We start from the raw sequence: 19,267 nt of genomic DNA, 5'->3' as shown, positions 1-19,267 counted from the left end.
ACATCCACGCAAATTAAGCTACAGGCAAACTCTAGTTTTATGATAAAACTAATTTCAAGATATACAGAAAAATAAATAAAACATCAACATAAAAAACGCTGAATCCAACCCACATAGTTTGCAGGGTTGGACCAGAGTTAAGGAGCAGTGTAAAAGGGTAACCCACTTACAACATGGTGAATGGTCAAAAATGGCAGATATTCGAACGGTGTCTGAGGACGGCTGTCACCAGTGAGGGAGAGATTACAGCATCTACGTATGGTCCGTATGGTTACGGTTTTTACCCCCGCCCGATATGGGGAGGCTGGTGACAGTTTGTGATGCTGCAGGTCGCCGTTACGTTCTAATATTCAGGGGAAATCCAGGCGCCGACTCTGCACCCGTGTGCAGTGTTAATGGTGCCAACCTCATTGCCGCAATGTGAATGTGCTAAGTCCCGGGTGTGACACTGTTTGGGACCAGGGACTTTAGTAGAAAAGGGGTAAGAGTGTAATACATATTTAAGTGGAACTAATTTAGGTGTTCGATAGTTGCTTAACTTACACATTGCTGCAAACAGGAGAAACAGTCATATTATGGGCAGACACAATGTGAATGCAGCTGTCCATCAATTTACTAAGAAGTAGTGACATCACTAAGTCAGGAACAAAAAGTGGCTGCTACGTATCTGTGTACAGGTTAACAGGTGCACCACAAGAGTCAGAACAGCTGTTTCTTCAGGAAGTATTCATGTGCTCAGTGACTGCGGCCTTGTTTTTAAAAAGATGTGAGAGATTCTCAGGCCAATGACTTCAGTTGAGTATACAGACTGCCTTTTAAGTGGCAACTTATCTAATACCCCGTATCCAGCAAACTCCCCCCTAAAAAACCCATGTCCGATCTGGGTAGATGAACATGGTTTGAAGCAGTGTCGCAGCAGCTTGAAATGCTGTTCACACCGCGGGCTGGACCTTAGTCAGTGGCGGGTCTTCTCTCTGCCAAGGCATGCAGATGACATCCACTACAAACGCTGGTTAGTCGCCTTTCCCTATGCTTTTTACGTTACCCTGGGTACGACCCTGGTACCTACCCAACATATATGTCCCAACATATAACCAATATTTCTGCTTTTTAGAGACAATCATCTGAAAAATGGCCACATATTCGGTTTTAAAAAACCCAAAATACATGTTCATTTGGGAGGGTGTCCCATGGTTACTGCACTATGCCCCGATATAAGGATTTCTCCCTACTTTATGTATGTACAGTATACCACTGACAGCATTCAACTAATCACTGCCATTGTAATGTATTTATTAATGACATGTATGTAAGTATGAGTCTGACCTCCAGTTCCAGCTTTGGACATAGCTAAGATTACAATAATTCCTCAGCAGCAAGCTCTGACAGAACTGCCCAAATCGGACTATCATGTAGCGTATCTGTCTGTGGCAACAGGAAGGTTCATTACGGACTCAGTGAAGTAGAATAAGGAGAAGATGTATCAAACCTTGTAAAGGACAGGTGAAGAAATTGCCCATAGTAACCAATCAGTTTCTAGCTTTTTTTATAGAATGTCCTTGACAAATGATGGCTAGAAGCTTATTGGTTGCTACAGGCAACCTCTCCACCTGTCACTAAAGGCCCGTACACACTTGTCAATATATCGGGCGTTCTCTTGAACGGCCGATATATCGCGGGACCGTCGGCCAGTGTCACAGACGTATCGCGTCGGCCGCGCAGCACAGCCGACGGCCAATATATCTACCAATATATTGGCGCGTCGCTATGTGTGTACGGGGCAGTCGGCCGACTGCCCGTACACATGCTGCGGCGGCCGGCGGTGATTGACAGCTGAACTGGGCGGACATGTGTACACGCCCGCCCAGTTCATGACGTCAGTCCTCGACGGATCGGGCAGTGTGTATGCACAGCACACTGCCCGATCCGTCCATAGATATATCTGTAGATCAATTGATCTGCAGATATATCTACTAGTGTGTACCCACCTTAAGTCACCTGTGCAAGATTTAACAAACCTGATTAGGTGACGTGCTGGGGGTGCAAGAGGCCCAGATGTAGGAAATGCTTAGTTATGGTAAAACTGATATCGGCATACACAACTCACATGTAAGAGGGCGGTCTGTGGGAATCCCATTGCAGCAACTAATATATCGGCAAAGCAAATGAATCGGGGTTATTTTTTCTACTTTTGTTTTTAACAAACTAAAGTACTGAGTGAGTATAACAAATATTCTCAATACTCTTTCCCTGCGCTCAAGAAAATGTATAAGCACAATGGTATGTATAGAGAGTCCAGCAGTATCTGACAGAACAGCAGCGCGATATCCACGTTCTTGCGCCATCCTTGCTGAATGAGATCTTGCGTTTTTTGCAAGAACTCATGCATGCGCAATGGGATCACCCAGTAGGCAAGACATGGCGCATCGCTACTAGGCACTACTGGATTAGCAGGGACCACTGGGGGGGGGTGGAGGATTTTTCTCTACTTTACTGCTGAGATGTTAATGCATCGTGTTGTTATTGTTCCTGTATCACCACAATAGAAGCATGGTTGGGCTGCCGAGGCAAGCTGGCACTTGGAGAACCACAATTTCCAGGACCGATTGGGAACTTTAGTTTGAAAAAATACAGTATGGGGACCCTAATTTCTAAGTAGGATTGGTGCTTATAGCTCAGTGTAGGTTACCCTAAAATCAGGGGTTAAACAGACATGGAGTTCCCCCTTGTTTTTGGAGTAACCAGCACTGGGCATAACCAGCCTGAGCTAATGGAGTGTACGAATATCTGCAAGTTCGGGGCAAGATCAGTTGGTTATAACAAACTAATCAATCACGAAGTTGGCCCCTTAACTTATTCATCTGATTTCTGTGTAGTCCACTTTTCCCCTCAACTGAACAAATTATGTAACTGAAATAGATTGACACTTCCCATCTACTTCTGTAAGCTATTCAGGATAACCAGCACCGGCCTTGCCAAAAACAAGCAGCTCCCTATATACAATTTAAAAAACACCTATCCATTCCACACGGGGCCGGTTTAAGGACCACATGTGCCTAGGCTGGAAATTATCATGGACCTTCTGGTGAGAAGCAGAGGAGCTGTGACTAATGCCATGTGGGTATGACCAGAATCATGCGGGCGTTTACACCCCTACACATTCGACCCCAATGTCTCCCTAAATACGTAAAAGCAGAAAACTTGCATTATTTTGTAAGGAAAATAAAATACAATTTTAAGGGTAGCTGGTTGTCATTATAGTCATGAGGATTATGTGGATGCCTGGAGCTGTAGTTCCATTCACTCCATGGTTAATCTGGCCCTGATTCCACAGAAAAAAAGCAGCAGCAGATAATGAAAAATAAGATATTAAACCTACCGGTAAATCTTTTTCTCCTAGTCCGTAGAGGATGCTGGGGACTCCGTAAGGACCATGGGGATAGACGGGCTCCGCAGGAGACATGGGCACTAAAAAGAACTTTAGATATGGGTGTGCACTGGCTCCTCCCTCTATGCCCCTCCTCCAGACCTCAGTTAGAGAAACTGTGCCCAGAGGAGACGGACAGTACGAGGAAAGGATATTTGTTAACCTAAGGGCAAGATTCATACCAGCCCACACCATCCACACCGTATAACATGGAATATACGAACCAGTTAACAGTATGAAACAAAACAGCATCAGCCAACGACTGATCCTAACTGTAACATAACCCTTATGTAAGCAAAAACTATATACAAGTCTTGCAGAAGATAGTCCGCACTGGGACGGGCGCCCAGCATCCTCTACGGACTAGGAGAAAAAGATTTACCGGTAGGTTTAAAAATAAGAATTTACTTACCGATAATTCTATTTCTCATAGTCCGTAGTGGATGCTGGGACTCCGTAAGGACCATGGGGAATAGCGGCTCCGCAGGAGACTGGGCACAAAAGTAAAAGCTTGAACTAGCTGGTGTGCACTGGCTCCTCCCCCTATGACCCTCCTCCAAGCCTCAGTTAGGATACTGTGCCCGGACGAGCGTACATAATAAGGAAGGATATTGAATCCCGGGTAAGACTCATACCAGCCACACCGTACAACCTGTGATCTGAACCCAGTTAACAGTATGATAAACGAAGGAGCCTCTGAAAAGATGGCTCACAACAATAATAACCCGAATTTTGTAACAATAACTATATACAAGTATTGCAAACAATCCGCACTTGGGATGGGCGCCCAGCATCCACTACGGACTATGAGAAATAGAATTATCGGTAAGTAAATTCTTATTTTCTCTAACGTCCTAAGTGGATGCTGGGACTCCGTAAGGACCATGGGGATTATACCAAAGCTCCCAAACGGGCGGGAGAGTGCGGATGACTCTGCAGCACCGAATGAGAGAACTCCAGGTCCTCCTCAGCCAGGGTATCAAATTTGTAGAATTTAGCAAACGTGTTTGTCCCTGACCAAGTAGCTGCTCGGCAAAGTTGTAAAGCCGAGACCCCTCGGGCAGCCGCCCAAGATGAGCCCACCTTCCTTGTGGAATGGGCTTTTACAGATTTTGGCTGTGGCAGGCCTGCCACAGAATGCGCAAGCTGCATTGTACTACAAATCCAACGAGCAATCGTCTGCTTAGAAGCAGGAGCACCCAGCTTGTTGGGTGCATACAGGATAAACAGCGAGTCAGATTTCCTGACTCCAGCCGTCCTGGAAATATATATTTTGAGGGCCCTGACTACGTCCAGTAACTTGGAGTCCTCCAAGTCCCTAGTAGCCGCGGGCACCACAATAGGCTGGTTCACGTGAAACGCTGAAACCACCTTTGGGAGAAATTGAGGACGAGTCCTCAATTCTGCCCTATCCGTGTGAAAAATCAGGTAAGGGCTTTTATAAGATAAAGCCGCCAATTCTGAGACACGCCTGGCTGAAGCCAGGGCTAACAGCATTACCACCTTCCATGTGAGATATTTTAATTCCACAGTGGTGAGTGGTTCAAACCAATGTGATTTTAGGAACCCCAAAACCACATTGAGATCCCAAGGTGCCACCGGGGGCACAAAAGGAGGCTGTATATGCAGTACCCCTTTGACAAACGTCTGGACTTCAGGCACTGAAGCCAGTTCTTTTTGGAAGAAAATCGACAGGGCCGAAATTTGAACTTTAATGGACCCTAATTTTAGGCCCATAGACAGTCCTGTTTGCAGGAAATGTAGGAAGCGACCCAGTTGAAATTCCTCTGTAGGGGCCTCATTGGCCTCACACCACACAACATATTTTCGCCAAATGCGGTGATAATGTTTTGCGGTTACATCCTTCCTGGCCTTTATCAGGGTAGGGATGACTTCTTCTGGAATGCCTTTTTCCTTCAGGATCTGGCATTCAACCGCCATGCCGTCAAACGCAGCCGCGGTAAGTCTTGGAACAGACAAGGTCCCTGCTGGAGCAGGTCCTTTCTTAGAGGTAGAGGCCACGGGTCCTCCGTGAGCATCTCTTGAAGTTCCGGGTACCAAGTCCTTCTTGGCCAATCCGGAACCACGAGTATAGTTCTTACTCCTCTCCTTTTTATGATTCTCAGTACTTTTGGTATGAGAGGCAGAGGAGGGAACACATACACTGACTGGTACACCCATGGTGTTACCAGAGCGTCCTCCGCTATTGCCTGAGGGTCCCTTGACCTGGCGCAATATCTGTCCAGTTTTTTGTTGAGACGGGACGCCATCATGTCCACCTTTGGTTTTTCCCAACGGTTTACCATCTCTTGGAAGACTTCTGGATGAAGTCCCCACTCCCCCGGGTGAAGGTCGTGTCTGCTGAGGAAGTCCGCTTCCCAGTTGTCCACTCCCGGAATGAACACTGCTGACAGTGCTATCACATGATTCTCCGCCCAGCGAAGAATCCTTGCAGCTTCTGCCATCGCCCTCCTGCTTCTCGTGCCGCCCTGTCTGTTTACGTGGGCGACTGACGTGATGTTGTCCGATTGGATCAATACCGCCTGACCCTGAAGCAGGGGTTTTGCTTGACTTAGGGCATTGTAAATGGCCCTTAGTTCCAGAATGTTTATATGAAGAGATGTTTCCATGCTTGACCACAAGCCCTGGAAATTTTGTCCCTGTGTGACTGCTCCCCAGCCTCTCAGGCTGGCATCTGTGGTCACCAGGATCCAATTCTGAATGCCGAATCTGCGGCCCTCTAGTAGATGAGCACTCTGCAGCCACCACAGAAGAGACACCCTTGTCCTTGGCGACAGGGTTATCCGCTGATGCATCTGAAGATGCGATTCGGACCATTTGTCCAGAAGATCCCACTGAAACGTTCTTGCATGGAATCTTCCAAATGGAATCGCTTCGTAAGAAGCCACCATTTTTCCCAGGACCCTCGTGCACTGATGCACTGACACCTGGCCTGGTTTTAGGAGATTCCTGACTAGCTCGGATAACTCCCTGGCCTTCTCCTCTGGGAGAAAACCTTTTTCTGGACTGTGTCCAGAATCATTCCTAGGAACAGGAGACGTGCAATTTTGGAATATTTAGGATCCACCCGTGCTGACGTAACACTAACTGAGATAGTGCTACTCCGACTTCTAACTGTTCCCTGGACCTTGCCCTTATCAGGAGATCGTCCAAGTAAGGGATGATTAAAACGCCTTTTCTTCGAAGAAGAATCATCATTTCGGCCATTACCTTGGTAAAGACCCGAGGTGCCGTGGACAACCCAAACGGCAGCGTCTGAAACTGATAATGACAGTTTTGTACTACAAACCTGAGGTACCCTTGGTGAGAAGGGTAGATTGGGACGTGGAGATAAGCATCTTTGATGTCCAGAGACACCATATAGTCCCCTTCTTCCAGGTTTGCTATCACTGCTCTGAGTGACTCCATCTTGAATTTGAACCTCTTTATGTAAGTGTTCAAGGATTTTAGATTTAAAATTGGTCTCACCGAGCCGTCCGGCTTCGGTACCACAAACAGCGTGGAATAATACCCCTTTCCCTGTTGTAGGAGAGGTACCTTGATTATCACCTGCTGGGAATACAGCTTGTGAATGGCTTCCAAAACTGCCTCCCTGTCGGAGGGAGACTTTGGTAGAGCAGACTTCAGGAACCGGCGAGGGGGAGACGTCTCGAATTCCAGTTTGTACCCCTGTGATACTACCTGCAGAATCCAGGGGTCCACTTGCGAGTGAGCCCACTGCGCGTTGAAATTTTTGAGACGGGCCCCCACCGTGTCCGAGTCCGCTTGTAAAGCCCCAGCGTCATGCTGAAGACTTGGCAGAAGCAGAGGAGGGCTTCTGCTCCTGGGAAGAGGCTGCCTGGTGTAGTCTTTTTCCTCTTCCTCTGCCCCGGGGCAGAAATGAGTGGCCTTTTGCCCGCCTGTACTTATGGGAATGAAAGGACTGAGTTTGAAAAGACGGTGTCTTTTTCTGCTGAGAGGTGACCTGGGGTAAAAAGGTGGACTTTCCGGCCGTTGCCGTGGCCACCAGGTCCGATAGACCGGCCCCAAATAACTCCTCTCCTTTAAACGGCAATACTTCCATATGTCGTTTGAAATCCGCATCCCCTGACCACTGTCGCGTCCATAGCGCTCTTCTGGCAGAAATGGACATAGCACTCACTCTTGATGCCAGGGTGCAAATATCCCTCTGTGCATCACGCATATATAGTAATGCATCCTTCAAATGCTCTATAGTTAGTAATATACTGTCCCTATCCAGGGTATCAATATTTTCAGTCAGGGAATCCGACCACGCCACTCCAGCACTGCACATCCAGGCTGATGCGATTGCTGGTCGCAGTATAACACCAGTATGTGTGTATATACCCTTCAGGATATTTTCCAGCCTTCTATCCGCTGGTTCTTTGAGGGCGGCCGTATCAGGAGACGGTAACGCTACTTGTTTAGATAAACGTGTGAGCGCTTTATCTACTTTAGGGGGTGTTTCCCAAAGCGCCCTAACCTCTGGTGGGAAAGGGTATAGTGCCAATAATTTATTAGAGATTAGCACTTTTTTATCGAGGGAAACCCACGCTTTATCACACACCTCATTTAATTCATCTGACTCAGGAAAAGCTACTGGTAGTTTTTTCACTCCCCACATAATACCCTTCTTTGTGGTACTTGTAGTGTCAGAAATATTCAATGCCTCCTTCATTGCCGTGATCATGTAACGTGTGGCCCTACTGGACATTACGTTTGTCTCCTCACCGTCGACACTGGACTCAGTATCCGTGTCTGGGTCTGTGTCGACCCACTGAGGTAACGGGCGTTTTATCGCCCCTGACGGTGTCTGAGACGCCTGGACAGGCACTAATTGATTTGTCGGCTGTCTCATGTCGTCAACAGTTTTTTGTAAAGTGCTGACATTGTCACGTAGTTCTTTAAATACAACCATCCAGTCAGGTGTCGACTCCCTAGGGGGTGACATCACTAATACAGGCAATTGCTCTGCTTCCACATCATTTTCCTCCTCATACATGTCGACACAATCGTACCGACACCCAGCACACACACAGGGAATGCTCTGATAGAGGACAGGACCCCACTAGCCCTTTGGGGAGACAGAGGGAGAGTTGCCAGCACACACCAGAGCGCTATATATATATAGGGATAACCTTATATAAGTGTTACTCCCTTTTATAGCTGCTGTTTATAATTTAGCTGCCAATAGTGCCCCCCCTCTCTCGTTTTTACCCTGATTCTGTAGGGACTGCAGGGGAGAGTCAGGGAGCCGTCCTTCCAGCAGAACTGTGAGGGAAAATGGCGCTTGTGTGCTGAGGAGATAGGCTCCGCCCCTTCACGACGGCCTTATCTCCCGCTTTTTTCTGGAAAACTGGCAGGGGTTAAATACATCCATATAGCCCAGGAGCTATATGTGATGTATTTCTTTTGCCATCCTAAGGTATTTCTGTTTTTTATTGCGTCTCAGGGCGCTCCCCCCCAGCGCCCTGCACCCTCAGTGACCGGAGTGTGAAGTGTGCTGAGAGCAATGGCGCACAGCTGCAGTGCTGTGCGCTACCTTAGTTGAAGACAGGAACGTCTTCTGCCGCCGATTTCACCGGACCTCTTCGTTCTTCTGGCTCTGTAAGGGGGCCGGCGGCGCGGCTCCGGGACCCATCCAGGCTGAACCTGTGATCGTCCCTCTGGAGCTAATGTCCAGTAGCCTAAGAAACCCAATCCACTCTGCACGCAGGTGAGTTCGTTTCTTCTCCCCTTAGTCCCACGATGCAGTGAGCCTGTTGCCAGCAGGACTCACTGAAAATAAAAAACCTAAAATAAACTTTTACTCTAAGCAGCTCAGGAGAGCCACCTAGCATGCACCCTTCTCGTTCGGGCACAAAAATCTAACTGAGGCTTGGAGGAGGGTCATAGGGGGAGGAGCCAGTGCACACCAGCTAGTTCAAGCTTTTACTTTTGTGCCCAGTCTCCTGCGGAGCCGCTATTCCCCATGGTCCTTACGGAGTCCCAGCATCCACTTAGGACGTTAGAGAAATCTTATTTTCTCTTACGTCCTAGAGGATGCTGGGGACTCCGTAAGGACCATGGGAATTATACCAAAGCTCCAAAACGGGCGGGAGAGTGCGGATGACTCTGCAGCACCAATTGAGCAAACATGAGGTCCTCGTCAGCCAGGGTATCAAACTTGTAGAACTTTGCAAAAGTTTTTGAACCCGACCAAGTAGCAGTTCGGCACAGCTGTAATGCCGAGACACCTCGGGCAGCCGCCCAAGAAGAGCCCACCTTCCTAGTGGAATGGGCCTTTACAGAATTTGGTAATGGCAATCCAGCCGTAGAATGAGCCTGCTGAATCGTGTTACAGATCCAGCGAGCAATAGTCTGCTTCGAAGCAGGAGCGCCAACCTTGTCGGCTGCATACAGGACAAACAGTGCCTCTGTTTTCCTAACCCGAGCCGTTCTGGCCACATAAATTTTCAATGCCCTGACCACATCAAGGGACTCGGAATCCTCCAAGTCCCGCGTAGCCACAGGCACCACAATAGGCTGGTTCATATGAAAAGATGAAACCACCTTGGGCAAAAATTGAGGATGAGTCCGCAATTCCGCTCTATCCACATGGAAAATCAGATAGGGGCTTTTGTGAGATAAAGCCGCCAACTCCGATAACATGACCACTTTCCAAGTGAGATACTTTAATTCCACCGTTTTAAGTGGTTCAAACTAGTGATGAGCGGGTTCGGATCCTCGGGATCCGAACCCGCCCGAACTTCACCTTTTTTTCCACGGGTCTGAGCAACTCGGATCCTCCCACCTTGCTCGGTTAACCCGAGCGCGCCCGAACGTCATCATCCCGCGGTTGGATTCTCGCGAGATTCGTATTCTATATAAGGAGCCGCGCGTGGCTGCCATTTTTCACTCGTGCATTGGAGATGATCGTGAGAGGACGTGGCTGGCGTCCTCTCAGTTTCTATGTTCAGTGGGCTGCAAATATCTGTGCTCAGTGTGCTGCAAATATCTGTGCTCAGTGTGCTGCAAATAGCTGTGCTCAGTGTGCTGCAAGTGCAAATATCTACGTTCTCTGCCTGAAAAACGCTCCATATCTGTGCTCAGTGTGCTGCAAATATCTGCGCTCAGTGTGCTAATTGCTTTATTGTGGGGACTGGGGACCAGCAGTATTATATAGTAGGAGGACAGTGCAGAGTTTTGCTGACCAGTGACCACCAGTATTATACGTTCTCTGCCTGAAAAACGCTCCATATCTGTGCTCAGTGTGCTGCAAATATCTGTGCTCAGTGTGCTAATTGCTTTATTGTGGGGACTGGGGACCAGCAGTATTATATAGTAGGAGGACAGTGCAGAGTTTTGCTGACCAGTGACCACCAGTATCATTACGTTCTCTGCCTGAAAAACGCTCCATATCTGTGCTGCATTGTAGTATATAGTAGGAGGACAGTGCAGAATTTTGCTGACCACCAGTATAACTATATATATAGCAGTACGGTACAGTAGTCCACTGCTCTACCTTTGTGTCGTCAAGTATACTATACCATCCATACCTGTGGTGTATTTCAGTTTTGCACAGTTTGCTGACCACCAGTATATATAATATATAGCAGTACGGTACAGTAGGCCACTGCTCTACCTACCTCTGTGTCGTCAAGTATACTATCTATCCATACCTGTGGTGCATTTCAGTTTTGCACAGTTTGCTGACCACCAGTATATATAATATATAGCAGTACGGTACAGTAGGCCACTGCTCTACCTACCTCTGTGTTGTCAAGTATACTATCCATCCATACCTGTGGTGCATTTCAGTTGTGCGCAGTATATATAGTAGTAGGCCATTGCTATTGATATATTACTGGCATATAATTCCACACATTAAAAAATGGAGAACAAAAATGTGGAGGGTAAAATAGGGAAAGATCAAGATCCACTTCCACCTCGTGCTGAAGCTGCTGCCACTAGTCATGGCCGAGACGATGAAATGCCATGAACGTCGTCTGCCAAGGCCGATGCCCAATGTCATAGTAGAGAGCATGTAAAATCCAAAAAAATAAAGCTCAGTAAAATGACCCAAAAATCTAAATCAAAATCGTCTGAGGAGAAGCGTAAACTTGCCAATGTGCCATTTACGTCACGGAGTGGCAAGGAACGGCTGATGACCTGACCTATGTTCAAGGCTAGTGGTTCAGCTTCACCTGAGGATGGAAGCACTCATCCTCCTGCTAGAAAACTTAAAATAGTTAAGATGGCAAAAGCACAGCAAAGAACTGTGCGTTCTTCTAAATCACAAATCCCCAAGGAGAGTGCAATTGTGTCGGTTGCGATGCCTGACCTTCCCAACACTGGATGGGAAGAGGTTGCGCCTTCCACCATTTGCATGCCCCTTGCAAGTGCTGGAAGGAGCACCCGCAGTCCAGTTCCCGATAATCAAATTGAAGATGTCACTGTTGAAGTACACCAGGATGAGGATATGGGTGTTGCTGGCGCTGGGGAGGAAATTGACAAGGACGATTCTGATGGTGAGGTAGTTTGTTTAAGTCAGGCACCCGGGGAGACACCTGTTGTCCGTGGGACGAATATGGCCATTGACATGCCTGGTCAAAATACAAAAAAAATCACCTCTTCGGTGTGGAATTATTTCAATAGAAATGGGGACAACTGGTGTCAAGCCGTGTGTTGCCTTTGTCAAGCTGTAATAAGTAGGGGTAAGGTCGTTAACCACCTAAGAACATCCTCCCTTATAAGTCACCTGGACCGCATTCATCAGAAGTCAGTGACAAGTTCAAAAACTTTGGATGAAAGCGGAAGCAGTCCACTGACCACTAAATCCCTTCCTCTTGTAACCAAGCTCCTGCAAACCACACCACCAACTCCCTCAGTGTCAATTTCCTCCTTACAAAGGAAAGCCAATAGTCCTGCAGGCCATGTCACTGTCAAGTCTGACGAGTCCTCTCCTGCCTGGGATTCCTCCGATGCATCCTTGAGTGTAACGCCTACTGCTGCTGGCGCTGCTGTTGTTGCTGCTGGGAGTCGATTGTCATCCCAGAGGGGAAGTCGGAAGACCACTTGTACTACTTCCAGTAAGCAATTGACTGTCCAACAGTCCTTTGCGAGGAAGATGAAATATCACAGCAGTCATCCTGCTGCAAAGCGGATAACTCAGGCCTTGGCAGCCTGGGTGGTGAGAAACGTGTTTCCGGTATCCACCGTTAATTCACAGGCAACTAGAGACTTGATTGAGGTACTGTGTCCCCGGTACCAAATACCATCTAGGTTCCATTTCTCTAGGCAAGAGATACCAAAAATGTACACAGACATCAGAAAAAGAGTCACCAGTGTCCTAAAAAATGCAGTTGTACCCAATGTCCACTTAACTACAGACATGTGGACAAGTGGAGCAGGGCAGACTCACGACTATATGACTGTGACAGCCCACTGGGTAGATGTATTGCCTCCCGCAGCAAGAACAGCAGCGGCGGCACCAGTAACAGCATCTCGCAAACGCCAACTCGTTCCTAGGCAGGCTACGCTTTGTATCACCGCTTTCCATAAGAGGCACACAGCTGACAACCTCTTACGTAAACTGAGGAACGTCATTGCAGAATGGCTTACCCCAATTGGACTCTCCTGGGGATTTGTGACATCGGACAACGCCACCAATATTGTGCGTGCATTACATCTGGGCAAATTCCAGCACGTCCCATGTTTTGCACATACATTGAATTTGGTGGTGCAGAATTATTTAAAAAACGACAGGGGCGTGCAAGAGATGCTGTCGGTGGCCCGAAGAATTGCGGGCCACTTTCGGCATTCAGCAACCGCGTGCCGAAGACTGGAGCACCAGCAAACAGTCCTGAACCTGCCCCGCCATCATCTGAAGCAAGAGGTGGTAACGAGGTGGAATTCAACCCTCTATATGCTTTAGAGGATGGAGGAGCAGCAAAAGGCCATTCAAGCCTATACATCTGCCTACGATATAGGCAAAGGAGGGGGAATGCACCTGACTCAAGCGCAGTGGAGAATGATTTCAACGTTGTGCAAGGTTCTGCAACCCTTTGAACTTGCCACACGTGAAGTCAGTTCAGATACTGCCAGCCTGAGTCAGGTCATTCCCCTCATCAGGCTTTTGCAGAAGAAGCTGGAGACATTGAAGGAGGAGCTAAAACAGAGCGATTCCGCTACGCATGTGGGACTTGTGGATGGAGCCCTTAATTCGCTTAACCAGGATTCACGGGTGGTCAATCTGTTGAAATCAGAGCACTACATTTTGGCCACCGTGCTCGATCCTAGATTTAAAACCTACGTTGTATCTCTCTTTCCGGCAGACACAAGTCTGCAGAGGTTCAAAGACCTGCTGGTGAGAAAATTGTCAAGTCAAGCGGAACGTGACCCGTCAACAGCTCCTCCTTCACATTCTCCCGCAACTGGGGCTGCGAGGAAAAGGCTAAGAATTCCGAGCCCACCCGCTGGCGGTGATGCAGGGCAGTCTGGAACGAGTGCCAACATCTGGTCCGGACTGAAGGACCTGCCAACGATTACTGACATGTCGTCTACTGTCACTGCATATGATTCTGTCACCATTGAAAGAATGGTGGAGGATTATATGAGTGACCGCATCCAAGTAGGCACGTCAGACAGTCCGTACGTATACTGGCTGGAAAAAGAGGCAATTTGGAGGCCCTTGCACAAACTGGCTTTATTTTACCTAAGTTGCCCCCCCTCCAGTGTGTACTCCGAAAGAGTGTTTAGTGCAGCCGCTCACCTTGTCAGCAATCGGCGTACGAGGTTACTTCCAGAAAATGTGGAGAAGATGATGTTCATCAAAATGAATTATAATCAATTCCTCCGTGGAGACATTCACCAGCAATTGCCTCCAGAAAGTACACAGGGACCTGAGATGGTGGATTCCAGTGGGGACGAATTAATAATCTGTGAGGAGGGGGATGTACACAGTGAAAGGGGTGATGAATCAGACGATGAGGAGGAGGTGGACATCTTGCCTCTGTAGAGCCAGTTTGTGCAAGGAGAGATTGATTGCTTCTTTTTTGGTGGGGGCCCAAACCAACCAGTCATTTCAGTCACAGTTGTGTGGCAGACCCTGTCGCTGAAATGATGGGTTTGTTAAAGTGTGCATGTCCTGTTTATACAACATAAGGGTGGGTGGGAGGGCCCAAGGACAATTCCATCTTGCACCTCTTTTTTCTTTCATTTTTCTTTGCATCATGTGCTGTTTGGGGACTATTTTTTAAATCTGCCATCCTGTCTGACACTGCAGTGCCACTCCTACATGGGCCAGGTGTTTGTGTCGGCCACTTGGGTACGCTTAGCTTAGTCACACAGCTACCTCATTGCGCCTCTTTTTTTCTTTGCATCATGTGCTGTTTGGGGACTATTTTTTTGAAGTGCCATCCTGCCTGACACTGCAGTGCCACTCCTAGATGGGCCAGGTGTTTGTGTCGGCCACTTGGGTCGCTTAGCTTAGCCATCCAGCGACCTTGGTGCACCTCTTTTTTTCTTTGCATCATGTACTGTTTGGGGACTATTTTTTAAATCTGCCATCCTGTCTGACACTGCAGTGCCACTCCTAGATGGGCCAGGTGTTTGTGTCGGCCACTTGAGTCGCTTAGCTTAGTCATCCAGCGACCTCGGTGCAAATTTTAGGACTAAAAATATTATTGTGAGGTGTTCAGAATAGACTGAAAAGGAGTGGAAATTTTGGTTATTGAGGTTAATAATACTATGGGATCAAAATGACCCCCAAATTCTATGATTTAAGCTGTTTTTGAGGGTTTTTTGTAAAAAAACACCCGAATCCAAAACACACCCGAATCCGACAAAAACATTTCAGGGAGGTTTTGCCAAAACGCGTCCGAATCCTAAACACGGCAGCGGAACCGAATCCAAATCCAAAACCCGAAAAATTTCCGGTGCACATCACTAGTTCAAACCAGTGAGACTTAAGGAACCGCAACACCACGTTAAGGTCCCAGGGTGCCACTGGAGGTACAAAAGGAGGCTGGATATGCAGCACTCCCTTCACAAAAGTCTGTACTTCTGGGAGAGAAGCCAATTCCTTCTGAAAGAAAATGGATAGGGCCGAAATCTATACCTTAATGGAGCCTAATTTTAGGCCCAAATTCACTCCAGTCTGTAGGAAGTGAAGGAAACGGCCCAGATGGAATTCTTCCGGAGGAGCATTCCTGGATTCACACCAAGATACATACTTCCGCCATATACGGTGATAATGGTTTGCGGTCACGTCCTTCCTAGCCTTTATCAGAGTAGGAATGACCTCATCCGGAATGCCCTTTTCCGCTAGGATCCGGCGTTCAACCGCCATGCCGTCAAACACAGCCGCGGTAAGTCTTGGAACAGACAGGGCCCCTGTTGTAACAGGTCCTCTCTGAGAGGAAGAGGCCACGTATCTTCTGTGAGCATTTCCTGCAGATCCGGATACCAGGCCCTTCGCAGCCAATCTGGAACAATGAGAATTGTCTGTACTCCTCTTCGTTTTATGATTCTCAATATCTTGGAGATGAGAGGAAGAGGAGGAAACACATAGACCGACTGGAACACCCACGGTGTCACCAGGGCGTCTACTGCCACCGCCTGAGGGTCCCTTGACCTGGCGCAATACCTCGGTAGTTTCTCGTTGAGGCGTGACGCCATCATGTCTATCTGAGGCCGTCCCCACTGACTTGCAATCTCTGCGAAGACTTCCTGATGAACTCCCCAATCTCCTGGATGTAGATCGTGTCTGCTGAGGAAGTCTGCTTCCCAGTTGTCCACTCCCGGAATGAAGACTGCTGTCAGAGCGCTTACATGATTTTCCGCCCAGCGAAGAATCCTGGTGGCTTCTGCCATTGCCACTCTGCTCTTTGTTCCGCCATGGCGGTTTACATGAGCCACTGCGGTGATGTTGTCTGACTGAATCAGAACCGGTAGGTCGCGAAGCAACTTCTCCGCTTGACGAAGGGCGTTGTATATGGCCCTCAACTCCAGGACGTTGATGTGAAGACAAGCCTCCTGGCTTGACCAGATAACTTGGAAGTTTCTTCCCTGTGTGACTGCTCCCCAACCTCGGAGGCTCGCGTCCGTGGTTACCAGAACCCAGTCCTGAATGCCGAACCTGCGACCCTCTAGAAGGTGAGCACTCTGCAGCCACCACAGGAGAGATACCCTGGCCCTGGGGGACAGGGTGATCATCTGATGAATCTGTAGATGTGACCCGGACCACTTGTCCAGAAGGTCCCATTGGAAAGTCCTCGCATGGAACCTGCCGAATGGAATGGCCTCGTAAGACGCTACCATCTTCCCCAGAACTCGAGTGCAGTGATGCACCAACACCCTTTTTGGCTTCAATAGGTCCCTGACCAAATTCATGAGTTCTTGGGCCTTTTCCATCGGAAGATAAACCCTTTTCTGGTCTGTATCCAGAATCATGCCTAAGAAAGGCAAACGAGTCGTTGGAACCAACTGTGACTTCGGGATATTGAGAATCCAGCCGTGCTGTTGCAACACCTTCAGGGAAAGTGATACTCTGTTCAGCAACTGCTCTCTTGATCTCGCTTTTATTAGGAGATCGTCCAAGTACGGGATAATTGTGACACCCAGCTTGCGCAGGAGCACCATCATTTCCGCCATTACCTTGGTGAAAATCCTCGGGGCCGTGGAAAGCCCAAACGGCAACATCTGAAATTGGTAATGACAATCCTGTACAGCAAATCTCAGGAACGCCTGATGAGGTGGATATATGGGAACATGAAGGTATGCATCCTTTATGTCCAGGAACACCATATAATCCCCGCCTTCCAGGCTGGCGATGACCGCTCTGAGCGATTCCATCTTGAACTTGAACCTTTCTAAGTATAGGTTTAAGGATTTTAAATTTAAAAAGGGTCTGTCCGAACCGTCCGGTTTCGGGACTACAAACAGGGTTGAGTAATACCCTATCCCCTGCTGAAGCAGGGGAACTTTGACCACCACTTGTTGAAGACACAATTTTTGAATTGCATTTAAAACTATCTCCCTCTCTGGGGGAGAAGCCGGTAGGGCCGATTTGAAAAATCAGCGAGGAGGCACCTCTTCGAATTCCAGCTTGTAACCCTGGGAAACAATTTCTATTGCCCAGGGATCCACCTGTGAGTGAACCCAGACGTGGCTGAAAAGTCAAAGACGTGCCCCCACTGGGGCGGACTCCCTCAGCGGAGCCCCAGCGTCATGCGGTGGATTTTGTAGAGGCCGGGGAGGACTTCTGCTCCTGGGAACTAGCTGTGGTTGGCAGCTTTTTCCCCCTGCCCTTACCTCTGGCAAGAAAGGAAGATCCCCATACTCTCTTGGGTTTATGCGACCGAAAGGACTGCATCTGATAATGTGGCGTTTTCTTAGGCTGTGAGGTAACATAAGGCAAAAAAGTTGATTTACCTGCCGTAGCTGTGGAAACTAGGTCCGTGAGACCTTCCCCAAACAATTCCTCACCCTTGTAAGGTAAAACCTCCATATGCCTCTTCGAGTCAGCATCACCCGTCCATTGTCGGGTCCACAGGGCTCGTCTAGCAGAAATCGCCATAGCGTTGGCTCTGGAACCCAGTAGGCCAACGTCCCTCTGAGCATCTCTCATATATAGGACAGCATCTTTAATATGACCCAGGGTCAATAAAACGGTTTCCTTATCCAGTGTATCTATATCAGCAGATAAGGTATCTGTCCACGCTGCTACAGCGCTACAAACCCAAGCCGACGCTATCGCCGGTCTGAGTAAGGTTCCCGTATGTGTGTAAATTGACTTCAAGGTAGTCTCCTGCCTGCGATCAGCAGGACCCTTGAGGGTTGCCGTATCTTGGGATGGCAGCGCTACCTTTTTGGATAAGCGTGTCAACGCTTTGTCCACCCTTGGGGAGGATTCCCACCGTATCCTGTCCTTAGCCGGTAAAGGATATGCCATAAGAATCCTTTTGGGAATCTGCAGTTTTTTGTCTGGAGATTCCCAAGCCTTTTCAAATAACTCGTTCAGCTCATGAGATGGGGGAAAGGTTACCTCAGGTTTCTTTTCCTTATACATGCGCACCCTCGTGTCAGGGACAGAGGGGTCATCTGTGATATGCAACACATCTTTTATTGCAATAATCATATAATGAATACTTTTAGCCAATTTTGGCTGCAACTTTGCATCATCGTAGTCGACACTGGAGTCAGACTCCGTGTCGGTATCAGTGTCTACTACTTGGGATAGTGGGCGCTTTTGAGACCCAGAAGGTCCCTGCGACATAGTGAAAGGCAGGGTTTGACTCCCTGTACATTCCCTGGACTCATTGCTTTGTCCAACCTTTTATGTAATAAATTCACATTTGCATTTAAAACATTCCACATATCCAACCAGTCAGGTGTCGGCGTTGCCGACGGAGACACCACACTCATTTGCTCCACCTCCTCCTCTCTTCAGACATGCCGACACACGCGTACCGACACACACTCAGGGAATTCTCTATCTGGAGACAGTTCCCCCACAAGGCCCTTAGGAGAGACAGAGAGAGAGTATGCCAGCACACACCCAGCGCCAATGACCCTGGAAAAAATACCCAGATAGCGCTTTTATTATATTATATTCACTGCGCCAAATTATGTGCCCCCCCCCCCTTCTTTAAAACCCTCTGTCACCGTGTTCAGCAGGGGAGAGTCCGGGGAGCCAGCTTCCCAGCGGTGTGCTGTGGAGAAAATGGCGCTGGTGAGTGCTGAGGTATCAAGCTCCGCCCCCTCAGCGGCAGGCTTCGGTCCCGCTCGATTCCTTTTAAAAACTGGCGGGGGATCTCCAATATACAGTGCAGAGCC

The 19,267-nt window shown here is 48.3% G+C and overlaps 1 protein-coding gene across 11 annotated transcripts in view; it reads right to left on the bottom strand.

Moving 5' to 3' along the window:
• LOC134966324 (zinc finger protein 569-like) overlaps positions 1-19,267 on the bottom strand; it is a 144,158-nt gene that overhangs the window by 54,679 nt on the left and 70,212 nt on the right. The gene's annotated exons all lie outside the window — the stretch shown is intronic.

The sequence above is a fragment of the Pseudophryne corroboree genome, chromosome 10, assembly GCF_028390025.1.
Source record: "Pseudophryne corroboree isolate aPseCor3 chromosome 10, aPseCor3.hap2, whole genome shotgun sequence".
NCBI classification, from domain to species: Eukaryota; Metazoa; Chordata; class Amphibia; order Anura; family Myobatrachidae; genus Pseudophryne; species Pseudophryne corroboree.
The sequence above is the reverse complement of the archived record's forward strand: the minus strand, read 5'-3'. Positions and strand labels throughout refer to the sequence as shown.